Source organism: Megalobrama amblycephala, linkage group LG7 (genome assembly GCF_018812025.1).
Source record: "Megalobrama amblycephala isolate DHTTF-2021 linkage group LG7, ASM1881202v1, whole genome shotgun sequence".
Lineage (NCBI taxonomy): Eukaryota > Metazoa > Chordata > Actinopteri > Cypriniformes > Xenocyprididae > Megalobrama > Megalobrama amblycephala.
The window spans coordinates 48,994,186-49,003,209 of record NC_063050.1 but is presented as its reverse complement, the minus strand read 5'-3'; the positions used below and the strand labels follow the sequence as shown (position 1 = coordinate 49,003,209).

General features: G+C 38.7%; 1 long non-coding RNA gene across 3 annotated transcripts; it reads right to left on the bottom strand.

The window, feature by feature from the left end:
• Window positions 1-297: 297 nt before the first annotated feature.
• On the bottom strand, window positions 298-6,205 carry LOC125272807. 3 transcript variants are annotated; one of them, XR_007185922.1, is made up of 5 exons: window positions 6,056-6,205; window positions 4,446-4,528; window positions 4,187-4,307; window positions 2,989-3,112; window positions 298-1,103 (listed from the first exon to the last, which is right to left on the bottom strand). It is a non-coding gene; the product is annotated as an uncharacterized LOC125272807 (long non-coding RNA). The 3 variants fall into 3 exon arrangements; XR_007185923.1 differs by having other exon boundaries at window positions 298-1,093; XR_007185921.1 differs by lacking the exon at window positions 298-1,103 and having other exon boundaries at window positions 1,259-3,112; window positions 6,056-6,204.
• Between the last annotated feature and the right edge of the window lie 2,819 nt (window positions 6,206-9,024).

Below are 9,024 nucleotides of genomic sequence, written 5' to 3'. Positions count from 1 at the left end.
CAGTTCATTTTAATTCTGGCCCAGATCCAACACCTCGCTCTGGCCCACATACTGCGTTGAATGATGGCATGATGAGCGGTCCACTCCTGTTTGAAAGATCTGGGCCACAATAAAGCCACAATCATGCCACACGTAAGCCAATAACAAATCAAATAATAAACCAGAACTGACCCTAATGTGGGCCACAGTATATTTTTATTTTAACCCTAGTGGATTAAAATAAAAATCCTCATGTGGCCCACATGCTGCCTAGAATGGTGACATTTTGACAACACATTACTGTTTACCAGATCAGGCTATTTCAAAAGTCAAGTCACCTTTAATTTAACACTTTATAGACTGTTTCAAAGCAGCTTTACAGGTATAAACAGGAGAATGATTCAATTATTCCAGTTCAATTCTGCTGTAAAGCAGCTCTAAAAGAAATAGTGTCATTGTTCAGCTGAAGTCAGTATGTTTTAATTCAGTTCTGTTCAATAGCTGTATAAAGTTAATCAATTATGAAATCAGTTCAATTTGTTATAAAGCAGCTCTGCAAAAAACAGTGATGTCATCGTCCAGCTCAGTTCAGTTCTCATATGATAGTGTCAGTGCAATCAAATCAATATTAATGCTGAATATTAAGTGTCCCAAACTTAGCAAGCCAAAGGCAACAGGGGTAAGGAACCCAAAATCCATCAGGTTACAAAAATGGAGAAGAAAAAAAAACCTTGGGAGAAACCAGGCTCAGTCAGGGACCAGTTCTCCTCTGGCCAATGAACGAATATGGTGTGATGTGATTCAGGCAGCAACACAAGTCAGATTGTGGATTGGTATAATCTAGAATATTTCATATGGTTCCATCAGTTTGAAGATCAAGATACAACACGCCGGCATAGAGTTGAAGCTAGCCGTAGGGGTCTGTGCAGAGGACTTGTCTGGTTCTTGTGGTCTTTGCTGAGGATCTTTGCCGATGGCTGTCAACGAAGTTCTCACAGGGGATCTGTCTGGCTTGTCTAGTTGACATGGTCTTCGTTGACATTTAGGCTTGCGTCGTGGTCATGCCAAGATGCAGGTCCACCATCTGATCTGGATTTGGAGGGGATCCAGCTGACTATGGAAACCTCGGGATAAGGAAGAGACAGACAAAATGTTGACTGAGTTTTGAACTCACACCACAACTCCCATTATAATCAACAAACCTCTTATTTACATTGTGTTTGCACTGTTAGTTACGATGAACGTATTTGTTAGTGAGCAGAATTCGAGTTTCAATGATGAGATCACTGCTTACATACACTCAACATGACTGTGATCAGCTACAATGCTCATTCAAAGTTGCAACCTTTCATGCCACTATCTAAATATAATGCAATAGATCTAAATGTAATGTTATAGTCAAGTTTTTAATAATACATATTATTATGTAATAATGTCACAGTTAATCTCTAAAATAAAAACAACATAAAGAAACAACATAAAGAGTATATTTTAAATACTTTTTAATGGCATGTTTTTATGAAATAAGGACAGTCTCACTGAAACTAAAGCCACATTCGTGCACTGTCTGCATGACGTAATGTTCGTCATCTGGAGGGCTCACGGACGTCTGCATACATCGTCCGTGTGCAGGCCAAATTTCAAGACTGTGTGGTGGATGGTGGATGCACTATTTTTATTCTCTGATCCTACCCAGCGAAGTCCCGTTGATGGCACGATTCGTGAATTAAATTGTACTGCATGTGTTGAACTCGGTCATCCACGCACATCTGTAGTTGAGTATACTTTGAAAGATGCGCAGACAAGACTGCACGTGAGATGCGTCTGGCCGCGGAAAGTGAAGTATACCCGGGTCTTAATACAGCTACTGATGTCCACTTTCTCACAACTCATTTACTTTTCAATTAAGACTTCATTTCAAGACGTCATAAAATCAAAATTGACCTTACTTACTTTGTTAGTGCATATTACTAGTCTTGTGGTGAACAATTAATCCGTGCAAGTTAATACACCGAAAAAAATTGTTTGTCGTGGTAATCTTTAATCAAAATCTGAAATGTTACTTCTGGTCTGAAATGGTGTTCCTTCTCTGATAAAATAAAACCACTCCCCCCCCAACCCTCAGTCTGCTATGAGCGAGAGACGGAGAGGAGGAGCGTTAAATTAAAACTCTGCCCTCTATTCAATATTCTGTTTCGCTTGGAAATATGTCACAACACTGGAGAAAAGACGTTTGCACTTCCGGTTCATGGGGACTTTAACTCATTTAAGGCTGCTCCATTGGTGATATTTAACAAAACTGACATTTTTGACATTATCGTGTGTGTTATTGTTTCTTCAAGCATGACAGAGAACTCGATACTGGTGGGCCGTCCATGCTCACTATACTGGTGCATGTCTTTCTGTGCGTTGTGTGTGTGACAGGACATTCACAGACAGTGCGTTCTCTTTTTCTCTTTTGGTGCGCTTAAATGGTTTAAAAGCATTCGCAGAAATAAGAGCGTAATCATATATTGTAATGCTAGCCAAAGGATGAAACAAACAAAACAAAAAAAACGTATGCTGCATTAACTGTGTTAAATATTTTAATGCGTTAAACTGGAAAAAGCACTAAGTATTTCAGTTGATTTATTCTTTCCAAGCTGATTTGTGGCACATGGAGAGGCAACAGCAATACAGCTATTTGATTTGCGCTCATTTCATTCATAGAGTTTACATTTATTCACTTAACACACTCATTATTGCACAGTGATTTTGGAGGATTAAATATAATATCATTATATCATTATCCAGCAAACACGAGGAGTAACTGTGTGCTGTGTGTAACTGCGGACACCCACGAACCGTACCCGAGTCCGCTTAAAAAGGGTGGTCTGGGGTGCGGTTCAAGTGAACTCAGGTACAGTTCGCTTCTGATATAAATGCAAACGCTCCAAGTTGTGGAAGTGAACCGCTATTAATGCCGTATTATTTGATAAAAATGTGTGTTTGTGTGTGTGTTTCACTCACTTTCCCGACGAGCGTGACTGACGTGCTGCAAACAGAGAGCTGTAGCATAACTTTTCTCATTTCTGCTCGCCTTCAGCATTCTACATTCGTGGGAGATAGATGCAAGTTCCGTTATGAACAAAACCTACGGTTCAAAAACAAAAATAGTGAGGAGAGCAACGTTATGCATTTTGCCGACTTCTCCTGTGCCATCGTTATTAAGCAACATAGTCAACAGCTGCTGGTTTGATGACGAAAACGAACCGCGGTTCGGACCCAAATAATATAATGTGAACACAGTCCAGTGGGCGCAGGGAGAGGGGAGAGCAATTGAACTCGCGTTCGGTCCAGGCAATCGAACCAAGTGTGAAAGCACCCTTAGATGCATTTTAAAAACCAACCTGTTTAACACGAAATACTATTCTTCTCATTATATATATTACTCATACTATATTTACGGTCCACAAAATAAATAAAGGAATAAATTAAGACAGTTAGGATAGCCTACCGTTATCAGCATGTTATGCTGAAATTTGTCTCTTGAGAATAGTTTGCACTTTGCTTTTTGTGTGATATACATTAGCTCACTTTCTGGCTCACACGGTGTATTTGACCAATTAGACGCGCAAACAGAGGCTTCAATGCTTGTCCGTCTTACACTCAGAGTATGCGCATAGAAACATCCTGCCAGTATTTAATTTTATTTTTAATATCAACCACGTCCTGCTCTTTACTTTCTCATTCATTCATGTTTCTTTATTAATAATGCCAATAGCCCTGCCCACTGAAAGCTGCGTGGACTGTCACACAAATACGAATATGACACATTTATAGGACATAAAGGTCTATGCAGTAAACGAAAGTAACTGGTGAAATGTTTCGAAATGTCCCTTGGCACAGCAGAGCACCAGTTTTAATAAAAGCATATGTTTAAGTTCAGCCACTATTTTACATACTTTAACATTTTCGCAGATGTTCAAGAAATTCTTTTCGCCGATACTACAAACAAGCCGCAGCCGCATGAATCTGATGAGTTCAGGAGCTCTTGGTTACCATAGAAACGGTGCGGTGATGGCGGTGATGGCCTCAACATCGCGGTAGGCATCTCATTACTGCGGTATTGCGGTTATCGTAGCTCTAATTCAAGCATTCAACATCCTCGTAGTATAATACAAATTAATACACACATATAGCAAAATAGACAGTGTAACTGACTTACAGGTTTCTTAGACAGTCCATCTTCATTCCTCTTTTTCTCTTCTCACTCTGTCTCACATGCAAGTTGAAGTCATCTTTTGATGCAGGATTCTTCTTAATCTGTTGCTGTGAGCCTGATGTTTCTGACAAGTAATAAAACCAGTTAGTGCAGTATAAAGTACAATGAATACATAGATGAATGTCCAATTGAATTATAGTCATAATTTTATTTTACTGTTATGCCATAATAAAGCATAAGTAAAAACACTTGTCTACAGTACCGTGCTGAACCGACTGCAGGTTGGGAAACAGTGAGTGAAAGGGAATTCATGCTGGTCAATGCTGGTTTTTACAGCAGGAGGATCTACATTGAGGAGATAGACAATGTATCACTTCAGTATTATTGACCACTGGATTTACAGTTTAACTGGGCTACATGGGACTTAACTGTATATCATGTTACTTAAGTAAAACCAAACTAACGTTAACCAGACATCCCAACCTGCAAAAAGTCATTTCAGGGAGGTATCCCAAAGCCCCCCCCCCCCCCAAAAAAAAACATTTAGAATAAGCTATAGGCCTATGCAATTATTCATTAATTATGTTTAAATATGTCGATTACTTTTACTATTTATATAAGCTTATACTATTTATGTAAACTGCTTTTATTTATTTTCCATTTCCAATTTTAAACAGGTCTAAGGAGTTTGTTGTTTTAATGTAGCCTTGGCAACTAGCCTGAATAATATGGACATGAAATAAAACTTGTCAATTCACCTCAATATTCCTTTTACAATAATTTAACCCTCCATGGGCAATGCTGAAGTCGCTGTCAAATACTGTCATTATGTTTGACGCTTATAAGACAGGGGTACACTTTTGTGTAGTCTGCCGTAAAATGTGTCTTTCACCTTTTTTGTGTGTGTGTGGCACTCTCCCTCTGCCATGGTGCTCCTGTTTCTAGATAGACATAACGATTAATTTGGTTCGGGAGAAGAGATAAAAGCCCGCCCACACTGACAATTGATTGGTTGATTTGCCGAAACAGGCCAATCAGGATGCTGCCTTACATGCGCTTCGCACACACGCACACTACCACACACACGCAAGGTCTCTCGCTCCCTCTCCGTCTCTGTCGTGTGCGCGCTACACGGTTTGAAACACACCCTGGCCTGTATCCCAATGTGCATACTATCCACCCTATCCACCCTAAATAGTATTGAATATTACTAGTGTCACATACTATTTAGGATGGATAGTATGCACATTGAGACGCAGGCACAGTCGCTGTCTTGCATGCGCGCTCTTGCTCGCTCGCTCTAGATTCCGGGAGATTTTAACTAATTTGCGGGCATCAGGGAGCCGCAATCAAAATGCGGGAGACTCCCGGAACTTCCGGGAGACTTGGGATGTCTGCGTTAACTGAATGTATGCCGTCACGTGACGTGAATGAACGAAAGAGACTCGGTTCAAAAGACTCGGAGGTGAACTAATCAACGTTATTCACGAGATATTACATAAAATAGTTAAAAACAATGAACTAATCAGTCTTGATCTACTGGCCGTATCATAAGAAAAATGTAAACAGCGCGAACATAGCAAATTACTATGTCCGGTCACTTAATCATTGTAGCCTACACAAACTACAAATCTTCTACATAAACATTAATATTTTTTTTAAAATAAAATCCTGAAAATCCAGAGATAGCAAAAGTTGAAATGACTAAGTAACTTAAATTCAAATAGCCTTACCTATGTGTTTGCTTGCTAACGATTTAAGTAATCATTAGCTAACTTTAATATCACATAAATACTCCAATCAAATATAACGAAGCAATCGCCAACAACATAAAAACATTGTTTAAATCCATTATTTTTTATGAAGTCTTACCTTGACTTTACTTTGTGCAGTTTTCAACCGTCAATTCTCCAGCCGATCCTCTCTGCTGTTTAGGCGCCTTTTCCGCGCGCCTACTTTTAAATTTAAAGGGCCGGAAATAGGAATTCGAACCAGTTTGAATTCTATTAAATAATGATGTCTAATAAAGTTAGCTGAAGCCTATAACATGATAATAATAATAAAATAAAAATAAAAAATGTTTGAAAAGTTAATAGCCTAATATCAAATCAAATCAAAAAACAATGTTCTCATTGCAGTTTTATGCTGTGCTGATTTACCCATTCATAATTTAATTTATCAATTAATAATATGACAGGCTATTTTTATTAATAAAAAAGTCATTTATAAATGTAAATGTCAATATTCAGTTAAAATGTAAGACAAAATAAATATTTTTATTAATGTTTGTTTTGTAATGTTTTATTTATTAGTTTATTCATTCATTCATTTATGTACTTATTACAATATCAGGGTCACTTGAAGCAGTTTATAAAATGACACTGCCTGCTTACATTGTTAATCCTGCATTTCATTCAACCAATCATATTTGAGTGACAAGTTTACAGTTTATGTCAAGTTTATGCATACAACCAGGGTTTTGTGCCGGTTATCATTTACTTTAAGGATAATGGGTTGGGTTAGGTTTAGGGTAGCATTAGGACTAACTTGTCCTTGGGATATTGTCACAAGTTCAACAAAACATGGACAGTGGAATATGTTCTGCTTGAAACCATGGCAAAGATTTTAACATACAGCAGCTCAAAATGTCACTCTACTAAATATATGTTCCAAGACCATAGTTCACTAATTTTAACTATGTTGTACACATTTCTCAATCAGACACTTTACTTACAGTACATGTACAGCATAACTGACTGTAAGAGCTGTAAAAGTGCATATCTGTGTTTCTGCTCTACAGTACAGACACACATACATGCTGTGTTTTCATGTTTTATGGGGACCATGCAGAGACATAATGGTTTTTATACTGTACAAACTGCATAACCTATCCCTCAACATTAAACCTACCCATCACAGAAAACTTTCTACAATTTACATTTTCCAAAAACATCATTTATTATTACCCCCCTTCCCCATTTATTGTACATCCCCCTCCCCTAGCCCTAAACCTACCCACCACACACAACTTTCTGCATGTTTTGAATTAAAAAAAGAAAAAAGTTTTGTATGTTTTTAAGCCATTTGGTTGTAATGCAAATGTCATTATAGATATTTGTGTCCTCACAAACCACATATACCTGTACACACAAACACACCAATAAAGTTATGTTAAAAAAAACCTGAAATATCTGCCTTCTCCAGATTAGCCTGTACAATTAAGTGTTGCATCCTACATCAAATATCCCTGAAAAGTATTAATGATATATTTTCAGCTCCATTTTTAGCTATACATTTAAATTAACCAGTTTTAAAAGGTGCTCCATACAAAGCCAGAAGTAGCCTAATTTTTTATGATATTTAGAGCATATTTGCTGTGTCAACTGTACCAAATATTTACCAACATTGGACCTAATTGTTATGAACTATTAACATGCTTACTGTTCCATTTTGAGCTTACACCCTGGTTGGCCAGTGCTGACTGTGCCATACATATGCCAAATATGGTCCAAAGTTGGAGTAATGGAGTACAGTTGGAGTTCACATTCAGAATCGCCAGTGATTACACTCTGTCATCTTTGCCAAAACTGGTCCAGATATGTTTTAAGATATCTGGGCCACATTTGCTGCATTATATGTGGGCCAGTTTAGGCTTACATCCTGGTTAGCCAGTGCTGACTGTGCCGTACATTAGCCAAATGTGGTCCATATGTTGAAATAATGTATCTGGGCCATATTTATTATGCCATTTGTGGGCCACTTAAGGTTCACATTCAGATTTGCCAGTTATTACTGTCCCACAATTGAGCCAAAACTGGCCCAGATATGTTTTAAGATAACTGGGCCACATTTGCTGCATTATATGTGGGCCAGTTTAGGCTTACATCCTGGTTAGCCAGTGCTGACTGTGCCGTACATTAGCCAAATGTGGTCCAAAGTTGAAATAATGTATCTGGCCCATAGTTGTTATGCCATTTGTGGGCCACTTTAGGTTCACATTCAGAATCGTCAGTGATTACACTCCGTAATCTTTGCCAAAACTGGCCCAGATATGTTTTAAGAATAACTGGGCCACATTTTGCTGCATTATATGTGGGCCAGTTTAGGCTTACACTCTGGTTAGCCAGTGCTGACTGTGCCGTACATTAACCAAATGTGGTCCAAAGTTGAAATTATGTATCTGGGCCATATTTGTTATGCCATTTGTGGGCCACTTTAGGTTCACATTCAGAATCGCCAGTGATTACACTCCGTCATCTTTGCCAAAACTGGCCCAGATATGTTTTAAGCTAACTGGGCCACATTTGCTGCATTATATGGGGGCCAGTTTAGGCTTACATCCTGGTTAGCCAGTGCTGACTGTGCCGTACATTAGCCAAATGTGGTCCAAAGTTGAAATAATGTATCTGGCCCATAGTTGTTATGCCATTTGTGGGCCACTTTAGGTTCACATTCAGAATCGCCAGTGATTACACTCCGTCATCTTTGCCAAAACTGGCCCAGATATGTTTTAAGAATAACTGGGCCACATTTTCTGCATTATATGTGGGCCAGTTTAGGCTTACACTCTGGTTAGCCAGTGCTGACTGTGCCGTACATTAACCAAATGTGGTCCAAAGTTGAAGTAATGTATCTGGGCCATATTTGTTATGCCATTTGTGGGCCACTTTAGGTTCACATTCAGAATCGCCAGTGATTACACTCCGTCATCTTTGCCAAAACTGGCCCAGATAAGTTTAAAGATAACTGGGCCACATTTTCTGCATTATATGTGGGCCAGTTTAGGCTTACACCCTGCTAGCCAGTGCTGACTGTGCCGTACATTAGCCAAATGTGGTCCA